Source organism: Stenella coeruleoalba, assembly GCF_951394435.1.
Source record: "Stenella coeruleoalba genome assembly, chromosome: 20".
Taxonomy (NCBI): domain Eukaryota; kingdom Metazoa; phylum Chordata; class Mammalia; order Artiodactyla; family Delphinidae; genus Stenella; species Stenella coeruleoalba.
This window is the reverse complement of record NC_137166.1, coordinates 55,301,176-55,314,460: the sequence shown is the minus strand read 5'-3', so window position 1 is coordinate 55,314,460 and position 13,285 is coordinate 55,301,176. Positions and strand designations below refer to the sequence as shown.

The following is a 13,285-nucleotide window of genomic DNA, read 5'->3' as shown; positions in this document are numbered from 1 at the left end:
GTGGGGCCTGAAGCGAGTCGCCTTCCTAGGGAGGTGTGAGTCGGCGACTTTCCTTTTTTGTTGTTTCAACAAATACATATTTATTGGGCGTCTCTTAAGGACCTGAGTCTGTGCCGAACATTTGGAATATGCAAATTAATGGAGCTCCCGGTCTAATGAGGAAGACACACGTCAAAGGTCTCCAAAAATCATGTGATTGCAGGGGTGATATCTAACCTCTAGTAACACTAGATTTTTTCCCCCCACACATCAACCTCAAAAGCTCAGTAGTTTGTCTCAGTGGAATGTCTTATTTCTCGCTCATGTAACCCTTCAGTACGGGTGCCCCCAGCTCGGCAGTTGGAGTTCCTCCATGGGGTGACACATGCTCCCAGGATTCTTCCAACTTTTGGCCCCAGCACCCACTAAGATCTTGGAGTACTCTGCTACCAGGAGGGGAAGGAGAATGAGAGAGTGAAAATGACGCATCCATTTCTTCCTTCTTCTTTTTTTTAAATTGAGTTATTTATTTTTGGCTGCGTTGGGTCTTCGTTGCTGCGCGCGGGCTCTCTCTAGTTGTGGCGAGCGGGGGCTACTCTTCGTTGCGGTGTGCGGGCTTCTCATTGCGGTGGCTTCTCTTGTTGCGGAGCACGGGCTCTAGGCACGCGGGCTTCAGTAGTTGTGGCATGCACTCAGTAGTTGTGGCGCGCCGGCTTAGTTGCTCCGCGGCATGTGGGATCTTCCCGGACCAGGGCTCGAATCCGTGTCCCCTGCATTGGCAGGCGGATTCTTAACCACTGCGCCACCAGGGAAGTCCCACATCATTTCTTTTTTTAAAAAATCCGGAAGTGGCAGGTATCACCTCTGCTCTCATTCCATTGATGAGAATTCATCACGAGTCCACAGCTGGGTGTAGGAAAGTCTGGTATACAGTGTCTTGTGGGGCAGCTGTGGGGCAGTGATAACACAATATAGGAGAAGCCATGAAAGTGTGGTGCGTGGTAAGCCATAGCTGCTCACGTCGTAGGCGCCCCAAGGGAAACAGTGGCTATGACTCTGTGTCAAAAGGGGACTTGACCTTGAGTGCAGACCTCGGGGAAGGCCCCTGCATGATGCTGAGCTTGAGTAGGAGTGTGAGGATGGAGGAACTGTCAGCAGAGCTGAGAGTTGAGGAGAATCTAGGCAGAATCCTGACTCTAGCCCTGAGTCAGGAAATAATTGTGCAAGTTCTCAGAAGTAGACACAATTCCCAAAGCACTGGAAATTGGAGGACATTGAGGAGATGCTTCCATAGGGATTGAATGTGCAGGGCTTTGTAAAAGGCGACGTAAAGATTTGGGATTTGATCTTCAGGATAATGGGAAAGGTTTGTTGTTTTTTGGTTTTTTTTTGCGGTACGCGGGCCCCTCACTGCTGTGGCCTCTTCCGTTGCGGAGCACAGGCTCCGGACGCGCAGGCTCAGCGGCCATGGCTCACGGGCCCAGCCGCTTCACGGCATGTGGGATCTTCCCAGAACGGGGCACGAACCCGTGTCCCCTGCATCGGCAGGTGGACTGTCAACCACTGCGCCACCAGGGAAGCCCAACGGGAAAGGTTTTCAACGTAAGCCTGGCATGATCAGATTTTTGTCTAAGATATATATACGGCCACTTCATGGAGACAGAATCGGAGGAGGCAATAAACATAAGAACTCACATTTTCTGAGCACCTGTTATGTGCCAGTCACCGTTCTGAGTCCTCCATATGGACAGTTTTCTTAATTCTCACAAGATTCAGTAGAGGAGTCGATGTGTTTTATAGATGAGGACAGGGAGGCTCAGAGGGGCAACCAGGGTGATTAGTGCCGTGCGTCAGATAAGTGTTGGAGCTGGATTTCAACCTGGGAGGACCCTATGTTCTCACCTATTATTGTGATACTATATTTAGCAATAATATATAACATAAATGGACATTTTTATAGTTATTAAAACAAAACCGTGTGTATAGACCAGTTAAGGAGCTCTTGCCCTCCAGGGAAGACTTGAGTTGCTTGGGGTAGGGTGATAGCTGTAAGGGTTTTTTAAAAACGCACGGTTTCAAGAATGGAAACTAGGCTGAAAAGAAATGCTGATGGAAGTTTGGTTCCCAGAAATGTCTGACTGTGTTGTTTTAGATTAAACTTCCCACTGCAAAAAAATAAAACAAAACAAACAGAAACAGAGAAAAAGCATAGAGAACATCTGTTTGTCAGCCTTGGAGAGCTTCCAAAGCAGACAGAGTTTATGGTTCCAAGTTACAAAAGGGGAAGGAAACCAAGAGAGGGGGATTTATCACTTGGGGATAGGTTTACACTGACAGTTTGCGGCTACTGAAAGTAAAAGCAGCAGAGAAGAGACTGAAAAGCTGGGTGGAACTTTGGGCCATCGCATTAAACAATATTTTCAAATTGAGGGCATCAGGCAGAAGGGTCCATCAGGAGGAAGTACCCCATAAACATCCCTGAAGGGTCACATCCTGGGATGAAGGTGATCTGGGCATTAGCAAGACCTCAGAAGGGGAGAAACCCAGTTATAAAAAGTGAAAAGGACTGGTCTTTAGTCCAAGCAAAAATATATCCTCTCTGGAAGAGAACAACCGTACAGAGTGGCAGAGTATCCCCAAAAACATCACACGCAATTTTTGGCACATAATCAAAAGCAATAAGGCATCAGGTGGTTAAGATTAGCCCAAAGAACCCAGAGGGGGGAAAAGTATGTCATAGAAATAGACCACGTTGGGCTTCAAATAATTATAACCACTATGTACAAATAAATGGCAAGATGGGAAATTTCAACAAAGAACTAGAAAATATGAAAACATAAATACAAATTCTAGAATTGAAACATGTAGTTACTGAAACTGTGAACTCAACTATGGGGTTAACAGCAAATTGGACTCAGCTGAAGAGAGAAAGAGTGACCTGAGACATAGGTCTCAGAGACCTACCCAGACAGAGGTGCAGAGAGACTGAAGAATAAATATTCAGAAGAGGGCATGACTTACCTCAATTAATAAAATAAAGGGCATGAGACAAGTATGGGACATGCTAAAAAGGTCCAACATATGTGTAACTGGAGTCCCGTTAAGGGGAAGAGAGAGCAGAGGGAGGGATGGAGAGAAGGAAGAGAGAGAGAGAGAATTGCAGAACTGCAATCTCACCTCACCACTTCTGCTAACACAACCCTGGTCTGAACCACGTCAGCTGTCACCTGGATTATTGCAAGAGCCCCCTAACCTCCCCTGCCAACTCGTTATTTGTTTGGTTTGGGTTTCTAACATTCTTTTAATTCTTTTCCATTATGGTTTATCCCAAGATACTGAATATAGTTCCCTGGGCTATACAGTAGGACCTTGTTTACCCATTCTATATGCAATAGTTTGCATCTGCTAATCCCAAACTCTCAATCCATCCCTCCCCCACACCCCCTCCCGCTTGGCAACCGCAAGTCTGTTCTCTATGTGAGTCTGTTTTCTGTTTCTTAGACAGGTGCATTTGTGGCATATTTTAGATTCCACATATAAGTAATATCATATGGTATTTGTCTTTCTTCCCCTACTCATTTTTAACCTCCCCCATGTGGTCTAATCTCAACCAAGCAGCAGTGTCACCCCGTTAAACTTAACAGTTCCTCCCAGAATTGGGGCCAAGCCCGGCAGATAGGGGAGGGCGGACACAGCCATGGCTGCCAAAGCACTAGGGATGCCGGCCAAGCTCGGTTCTGGAGTTTGGGCAGATCTAGATGAGAGAAAGTGACTAGCCAGCATTGTGGCTGTCATTCTCGGAAGTCATTTCCTTGCGAGTAAAAATCTGTTGAAGGAAAAAGGTGGATCTTACAGAAATGATGACGAGGCAACCGAGAAAAGCTAGCCAAAAGCTGATCCCTATGGAACGCTTTATTATTCCTGGGAAATTATGGGATAAAATAGGACTTTGGCTTTGGGCGGAGGCCTCGCTGAGCAGAGCAGTAGTAGAGGTCTTCACAGGGAGAGACGCTCACGGTCGATCTCCAGTCCCCAGAGCCGGGAGGAGGCTGCCAAGGAAGACCCTGGTCTGTCTCCTTTGAGAGGGAAGGTCTGAGGGGTACGTCACCCGTTCCCAATTACCAGCCCTCGGAATGGAGGCGCAAGAATGATGTCTGGGTGTCCACACCGGGATGTCCACAAGAGGACTGAAGGCAGTTCTCCTGAAATGGTTGGCACTGTTTCCATATATATAATACACCAGTCCATTCATGAAAACCAAATCTCTTGTTCCTCAAAAAACTAAAAATAGAACTACCATGGGATCCAGCAATCCCATCTCCGGGTATTTATCCAAAGGAGACGAAAACCCGATCTGAAGAGTTATCTGCACTCCTGTGTTCATTGCAGCATTATTCACAATATGCACAAGATATGGAAACAACCTAAGTGTCCATCAGTGGATGAATGGATAAAGATGTGGTGTGGGACTTCCCTGGTGGTCCAGTGCTTAGGACTCTGCACTTTCACTGCTGAGGGCCCGGGTTCAATCCCTAGTCGGGGAACTAAGATCCCGCAAGCCATGTGGTTCGACCAAAATTAAATAAAATCACTTATTAAAAAAAAAAAAGATGTGCTGTATATATGAATACTACTCAGCTACCAGAAAAAACGAAGTCCTACCATTTGCCATAACACGATGGTTGGATCTTGAGGGCATTATATTAGGTGAGATTAGTAAGACTGAGAAAGATAAATACTGTATGATATCGCTTATATGTGGAATCTAAAAAAAGTGAAATAGTAACAGAGAGTGGAATGGTGGTGACGAGGGAAATAGGGAGATGTTGTTTAAGGATACAAACTTGCAACTAGTAGATAAGTCCTGGAGATCTAATGCATAGTATAGTGATTATGGATGATAAAACTGTATTCTAAACATTAAACCTGCTAAGACACTAGATCTTGAATGTTCCCACTGCAAGAAGACATTATAATTATGTGACACAACAGAGGTGTTAGCCAACGCTATGATGGCAATCATACTTCAGTATAAACGTATCAAATCAGTCTGTGGTTCACCTTACACAATACTTACACAATATTATATGGCAGCTGTATCTCAATTTAAAGAAAACGGGGTGGGGGGGGACTTCCCTGGCAGTCCAGTAGTTAAGACTCTGTGCTTCCACCACAGGGGCACAGGTTTGATCCCTGGTGGGGGAGCTAGGATCCCACATGCTGCACAGTGCGGCCAAAAGGAAAATAAATAAATAATAAAAAATTTTTTTAGAATGGGATCTTTCTCCAAAATACAAGCCTGATTCCATGGAATAAAGCACGCGGATAATAAAATACAATTTGGCAATAAAATGCAACCCAAACTAGCCACTTTGTATCACTCTGCTCAGAATCATTCCAGGGCTTGCCATCTCGGTCAGACTTACAGGGCAATGCATCTTCTGTAATTGTATCTCCTCACTGGCTCTGCTTCAGCCACATGGGTGTCTTTGCTATGCCTGGAACACGCCAAGCATGCTTCTGCCTCAGGACCTTTGCACATGCCGTTTTCTCTGCCTGGAATGTTCTTCCGCCAGAGATGCACGTGGCTCCTCACCACATCCTGTCCTCTAGTCCTGCTCCAATGTTTCCTTCTCACTTAGATCTTCCCAGACCACCATCCTTTCTAAAACTGCTACACCGCCTCCAGATTGTATATTTATCTTTTGCTGTTTTTTTATTTTCCTTCAGCATGTATCACTAGCCTTGTTATGTATTTTCTTACTAATATTCTTTACTGTCTGTCTCCCTCTAGAATGTATTGCTATTCTAATCTCTAGAGGTTTTTTTTTTTTTGGTAGCGTTTCCCATTGTATCCTTGCATCTAGAACAGTAACCGGCACATAGTAGATATTCAGTAAATATATATATATATATATATATATATATATATATATATTTTTTTTTTTTTTTTTTTTGCAGTATGCGGGCCCCTCACTGCTGTGGCCTCTCGTGTTGCAGAGCACAGGCTCCAGATGCACAGGCTCAGCGGCCATGGTTCACGGGCCCAGCCGCTCTGTGGCATATGGGATCTTCCCGGACCGGGGCACAAACCAGTGTCCCTTGCATCGGCAGGCGGACTCTCAACCACTGCGCCACCAGGGAAGCCCTCAGTAAATATTTTTGAATGCTGATAGATGAATAGATACATACAGAATATGGGAAGTATAGGGAAGCATATAGTGCATTATCATCGAATACAATTCCAGAGACTAGATTTCTATGTATGACTCTGGACTCTGCTAGTTATAAGTTCTGTACTTTGAGCAAGTTAATTAATCTCTTTGTGCATCTGCTTCTTCCTCTGTAAATTTTTTAAAGTAATTGTTCCTAGCTCAGAATCACATCAGACTTCTCATCGACCACTGTGGAAATTAGAAGATGATGGAGAAATGTATTTGAAAATAACCTACGTACCAGTAAGGAAAGATCCCAGAGTGTATTGTTACGTATCAAATCAAGGTCAATACAGTATTTATGGGAATTCCCTGGTGCTGCAGTGGTTAAGAATCTGCCTGCCAGTGCAAGGGACGCGGGTTTGAGTCCTGGTCCAGGAAGATCCCACATGCCACGGAGCAACTAAGCCCGTGCGCCACAACTACTGAGCCTGCGCTCTAGAGCCCGTGAGCCACAACTGCTGAGCCCATGCGCTGCAACTACTGAGGCCCGTGTGCCTAGGGCCCAGGCTCCTCAACAAGAGAGGCCACCGCAGTGAGAAGCCCATGCACCGCTGCAACTAGAGAAAGGGTCTGTGTGCAGCAACGAAGACCCAACACATCCAAAAATGAATAAATACATTTTTAAAGAAGTGTTTTGTATTGTTTAAATAAGTAGAACATGCTATAGAAGAATAACTTTATAACATCCAAAGAATAACTTTATAACATCCAGGACCGAGGAGGAGTTTCCTAGATTCTTTTCCACATTTAGTTTCTCAATCCAACTGGAGTTAATTTTTGCATATGGTGTAAATTAGGAATCTAATTGTTTTATTTTTCCAAATGGACAATTAAAGCTCTTTTTTTTTTTTGCATCCAATGAATAGATTTTTCCTGGGTACCTGCTCAATGTCAGACATTTGTTGAAGGAATAGCTAGGTGTCTCCTTGTGATTTATTTTGAAAATTGTACAATCAATTTTTATTTATTATTTTTAAATTTATTTTATTGAAGTAGAGTTGACTTACAATGTTTTAATTTCTGCTGTACAACAAAGTGATTCAGTTATACACGTATATACATTCTTTTTCATATTCTTTTCCATTGTGGTTTATCCCAGGATATTGGGACAGTTAATGGTCTTAATTTCATTCATGAAAGTGTTTCTTTTCTCCACTGGTATGTGATGCTCTGATAATCAAAAATAAATACGTAAGTAATTGCTACCTGTAGGGCGCTGAAGGCACAGGCTTAATGAGAACAGATACGGTACCAAGATCCCTTCTAAGACTGGTGTCCGTTCCCATCACCTTCCCAAACACAACCCCAAACCTTTCACTCAAGTAGGAGTTTCCTTTTCGTTCCTCCGCAGCGCCCTCTGCTGCCTCCCGTCAGATCCCACATCACAGAATGCCTAGATAATGTGGACATTTCCCACATCTGTCCCCTACCCTAATTCACAAGCTGCTTCATCTCTGTCCCCAGAACGCAACATAGGCCCAGGAAAGTGACTGCTAAGAGTCTAAGTGAATAAATCAGCCAGCATTTGTGGTTTTCTCTTTGGCAAAAAAAAAAAAAATTTCCAGATAAACTCACGACTGTTGTGGAATATTCAAAAAATACAGAACAACGCACAGAAGCATTACCCATCAGTTATACTCCAGAGAGAACCACTGTACTTTGCCTCCTTTTATCCACTTTTTTTCCATTTTTTTATTGTGGTAAAATACACATAACATAAAAGGTACCATCATGACCGTTTATAAGTGTCAAGTTCAGTAGAATTAAGGACATTTACATTGTTGTACAACCATCTCCACCATCCGTCTCTAGGACTATTTTCATCCTGCAAAACTAAAACTCTGTACATTAAACAACCAAGCCCCACCCCCTTCCTCCATCCCCTGTCAATCGCCATTCTACCTTCTGTTTCTATGAATTTGACTATTCTAGGAACCTCATATAAGTGGGATCATCCAACACTTGTTATTTTCTGGGTATATTTTATAGTAGCCATCCTAATGAGTGTGGGGTGGGTTTTATCCAGGATTAAAGGCTGTTTTAAGATACCAAAATCCTGGGTAAGAGTCCTCCTCTCCTGAACTCATCCTGCAGCCTTTTGATGGGCTCCACGTGGTGGGATGCTCTGGGGCTGGGTTAGGGGTCGGTTTCTGCTTCTCCTCCAGGGTTCTCCTGTAGCTGGATCCCCACCAGGCACAGGGAGATGGGCACGTTGCGAGTTTGTGTCTCCCGTGTTTCAGAGAGCTGCTAGAATCCAGGAGATGGACCAGGTTCCTTTCGTGAACATCATCATCTCATTCCGCTCAGACCCTCTTCCGAGATCCCATTTCAGTTCAGTTCAAGTGGGAAAGGGGGAGTGGAATTCCATGCAGACTCAGGCCAGCTGGGTCTTTCACTGCTCAAATGGTTGAGGAGTGAAGGAAGCTGGGCCTCGAGGCTTTGGGTTGGTGGATGCTGGGCAGGGGTGGGGGTGTTTGCAGGTAGGGTGATGGAAATGTAATCAAGTCTCCGATTTATATAATTAACATTAATGATAACAAGGATAGTTAGCATCTGTTAAGCAATTTCCAGGTCTGCACTGGGTCTGTGACACTTTTTATTCCATCATTTGTTCAAAATTGCCTGATACAACTGAAAGGGTTATTGTCAGGTCGGAGGAAGAAATGAGAGGCCAGAGGGGAAATATCCCCTTCACAAGGTCACACAGCAGCTGTGCGGGTGATGGGACCTCTTGCAGATTGTGGTACACAGAAAAATGCTCCCCCCACAAAGATGTCCACTTCCAAAGTCCCAGAGCTTGTAAGTATGTTCCATTACGTGCAAGAGGCTATTAAAGTTGCAGGTGGAATCACGGTTGCTACTCAGCTGATCCTGAGGTGGGGAGATGAGCCTAGATTAACCAGGTGGGTTCCACGTAATCACGAGGACACTTATTAAAAGACGGAGGCAGGAGAGTCAGGGAGAGACGTGAAGATGAAGGACAGGGCCACGAGTCAAGGAATGCAGGCGTCTCTAGAGGCTGGAATAAGGCACGGGAACAGATTCTCCCCAGGAGCCTCCAGAAGCCATGAAGCCCTGCCCAGCGAGACCCATGTTACACTTCTTGCCTCAAGAGCTGTAAGTCAATACATTGGTGTTTTTCTGAGCCACAAAGGCTGTGGTCATTTGTTAAAACAACCACAGGAAATTACTACAGCCCTGAGAGCTGAAAGCAGAGCTGGCATTTGCACTGATCTTTGATATCTACATCCTATACTAGTCTGCTGGGACCGCTGCAGATTGGGTGGCTTAAAAGAAATCTATTGTCTTTAGTCCTGGAGCCTGAAATCAAGGTGTCGGCAAGATTGCTTTCTCCTGAGGCTTCTCTCCTTGGCTTGCAGACAGCCAGCTGTCTTCTACCTGTGTCTTCGTGTGGTCTACCCTCTGTGCCCGCACACGGAGAAAGATAGGTACCTGGTGTCTCTTCCTCCTCTTGTAAGGATACAAGTCCTGTTGGGTCAGGACCCCATCCTCATGACCTTAGTTAACTGTAGTCATCTCCTATTTCTGCTTTGATTTTTAGTGGAACTCATCCTGCTTTCATATTCACTGATATTCGGACACAATGACTCTGCTGCATGATAACCTCTATGAGCATGTTTTCTTCTCTGGGAACGAGGAAGTATATGGTCGGTAAGTTGTATTTTTTTTTAATAAATTTATTTATTTTTATTTTTGGCTGCGTTGGGTCTTTGTTGCTGCACGCGGGCTTTCTCTAGTTGCGGCGAGCGGGGGCTACTCTTCCTTGCGGTGCACGGGCTTCTCATTGCGGTGGCTTCTCTTGTTGCAGAGCACGGGCTCTAGGTGCTTGGGCTTCAATAGTTGCAGCACGCGGGCTCAGTAGCTGTGGCTCAAGGGCGCTAGAGCGCAGGCTCAGTAGTTGTGGCGCACGGGCTTAGTTGCTCCGCGGCATGTGGGATCTTCCCGGACCAGGACTCGAACCCGTGTCCCCTGCATTGGCAGGTGGATTCTTAACCCCTGCGCCACCAGGGAGCCCGGTAAGTTTTTTCTAAAGCACGTTACTGCCTTGGGAGATGGCATTATTGTCGGTTCCTTTGATTGTTCTTATTTTGTTGATTGTACTGGGATGTTCAAGTTTCTTGTGCTAGCCTCATGGATTTGCACTGCTGTTGGATTTGCACTGTTGTTGTTGAGGCTAGGGCGGGCCACCCCAAAATATGCCACCATAGACGTGTTGTTTATTTAGTGTTAAAGTTGCTGGAGGAGCAGCTGATGTGAGGACACTCTGACCTGTGTCTCCCTGAAAGTGTCTTTTATACGAGAGGTACCCTTCCTGCATCTGGAGGTAGAAGGACGCCCTTATCCTCAGAGACAGGGAATTTGGAGCCAAAAAGCCTGTAGAAACAAACCTTGTTGCTTTACTAATTTACTAGCCAAGCCCAAACTCTTTAGATTCTTCAACTAAACATCCAAAGCCAAAGTTTCTTTGTACTGTCAATTCCTCACCAATTTATTCTTTGTCTAAAAAGTATAAAAGCTGCCGGCTTTAGCCACTTTTTAGGTCCTTTTTTTTTTTTTTTTTTTTTTTTTTTGTGGTACGCGGGCCTCCCACTGCTGTGGTCTCTCCCGTTGCGGAGCACAGGCTCCGGACGCGCAGGCTCGGCGGCCACGGCCCACGGGCGCAGCCGCTCCGCGGCACGTGGAATCTTCCTGGACCGGGGCACGAACCGCGTCCCCTGCATCGGCAGGCGGACTCCCATCACTGTGCCACCAGGGAAGCCCTGAGGTCCTATTTCTAAGAGTCCTCTGTGCAAACTAATTAAAAGTTGTTTTCCTCCTGTTAATCTGCCTTGTGTCTACTTTATTATTAGTCCAGACACAATTAGTCAACAGGGGTACAGGGGAAATTACCCGCTCTCCGACATAGTTCGGTGTAATTTTAAATTTTCTTTCTTTATTAACAGATTTATTGAGGTGTAATTGATATTTTTTTTAAAAACTTGCGCATGTTTAATGTATATCATTTGATGAGTTTCGACCCAGGCAGTAGTTTTTAAAGCTCCTTCAAGTTCATGCATTTTCTGTCCATTCTGCTCTTCAGAGCAGCTCATTCCAGGCATTTGCATCTCCCAGTACAGAAGGGGAGGTGGAGGCTCCCCAAGGAGAAAGGATGTGTTGAGGCGTTGGAGAGAGTTGGGGGGCTGGGAGGGCAGTCACCTGGCCCTGGTCCCGGAGGCTGAGGGGCAGAGACCGCCCATCTGGAGCTGCAAAGAATTAACTTGTATCTTGAGCTCCCTCTTGTGGCCGCAGTGGAGAAATTCCCTTCCAGGTTGAAGGAAAAATGTTTATTTGGGCTGCGTTGGGTCTTCGCTGCTGCGTGCAGGCTTTCTCTAGTTGCGGTGAGCAGGGGCTACTCTTCGTTGCGGTGCGCGGGCGCCTCACTGCGGTGGCTTCTCGTTGCGGAGCACGGGCTCTTGGCGTGCGGGCTTCAGTAGTTGTGGCTCACGGGCTCTAAAGCACAGGCTCAGTAGTTGTGGCGCTCGGGCTTAGTTGCTCCACAACATGTGGGATCTTCCCGGACCAGGGATCAAACCCCTGTCCCCTGAATTGGCAGACGGATTCTTAACCACTGTGCCACCAGGAAAGTCCCGGAAAAATGTTTTTTTTTATCCTACAAATTCATGTCTTCATTCAATAAGCATTTGCTGATCCTCTACTGTGTGCCAGACACTGTTTGAGGTTCTTGAGGTCCATCAGTAAACAAACAAAAATCCCTGCCCTTGAGGATATTATATTCTCGCAGAGGGAGACAGATGGAACTCTGAATCTGTATTGTGTATTGTCTATGTCCCTGGTACCCAGAAGAGGGGCTTAAATACTAGAAGCTTCAATGGCACTCTACTTAGTAAATAAATTGTCTGGGTAGTTATGATTGGATTTCTATAAAAGGCCAGCTAATTACGGCAGGGTTCTAGGAATTGGCCCATAATTATGTACAGTCACTGAAGTATGTAGAGTAGCTAGAAGCAACTAGGGGATCATGGTATAGCCTTAGGAACCACCAGCTGGGTAATTGCACCAGGAGCTCCTAGAACCAGCTGGGTAATTAGAGTCCCTGGGATCTTCTGGATAATTACCACAGGCTCATGGAATCCACAGTAATAAGAGAAGGGTCCCAAGTATAGACACCAGGAAATGCTGGAGACGTTTTTGATTGTCACAACTGGAGAGTGACGCTGTGGCCTCTGGCGAATGGAGGCCAGGGTTGCTCCCAGGCACCCTGCAATGTGCAGGGCAGTGCAGGACAGCCCAACGGCAAAGAGCCACCTGTCCTGTTTTAGTCTGTTCAGGCGGCTCTAACAGAATGCTATAGAGAGTGCAATAACATTTATTGCTCACAGTTTTGGAGGCTGGGAAGTCTGAGATCTGGGTGACAGTATAGTTGGATTCTGATGAGGGTCCTGGTTTCCTCATATGGTGGAGAGAGAAAATGGTCCCTCACCAGACATGGAATCTAGCAGCACCTTGGTCTTGGACAGCCTCCAGAACTGTGAGAAATAAATGTTGCCCAGAAGCCACCTGGCCTCTTCTTTGTTATAGCAGCCGGAGCAGAGTAAGATGTTGATCAATGCCTGAAAACATTTTATATATACTGAACCCTGAAGTAAGGTTAGTTAGTAGAAGTAGCAGTGATTGTACTCTGATTCGTAGTGTATCAATTCAGAGTCTCAGTCTGCAAGCAACAGAAAATAACTGGTTAGTTTTGGCCAAGAAGGAATTTATTACCAAGATACTGGGTAGCTTTTGGAACAGAAGGGAAGACTAGAGAAATCAAGCTGTGAGAATGGGCAGGAAACAAAGGAGGCAAAGCATCTTTGCCTTAACTCAAGAGGAAAAGTCCCACACATGGGACTATATGATAGGTTGAGCCCAGGACCCCTGCTCACTGTCTACCTGTGATATTGTGGTTTATAGGAAGAAATATAATTTGGTCTTTTTCCCTGTTTCTGTCACAGAGCTCCTAAAACCCTTGGAATTTCCTAAGTGATAAAGGTGTCTTGATATTCCTAACAAACCCCTTTCAATAG

General features: G+C 45.5%; 1 protein-coding gene across 5 annotated transcripts in view; it reads left to right on the top strand.

Moving 5' to 3' along the window:
* The window catches only part of NLRP7 (NLR family pyrin domain containing 7), a 182,347-nt gene that overhangs the window by 157,140 nt on the left and 11,922 nt on the right, over positions 1-13,285 (top strand). For 4 of the 5 annotated variants that reach the window (XM_079906907.1, XM_079906899.1, XM_079906897.1 and 1 more), the window contains one exon: positions 9,760-9,869. The gene's annotated coding sequence lies outside the window, so the exon portion shown is untranslated. Of the gene's footprint in view, positions 1-9,759; positions 9,870-10,026; positions 10,807-13,285 lie in introns of those variants that run through there. The other variant, XM_079906909.1, reaches the window with a different exon arrangement.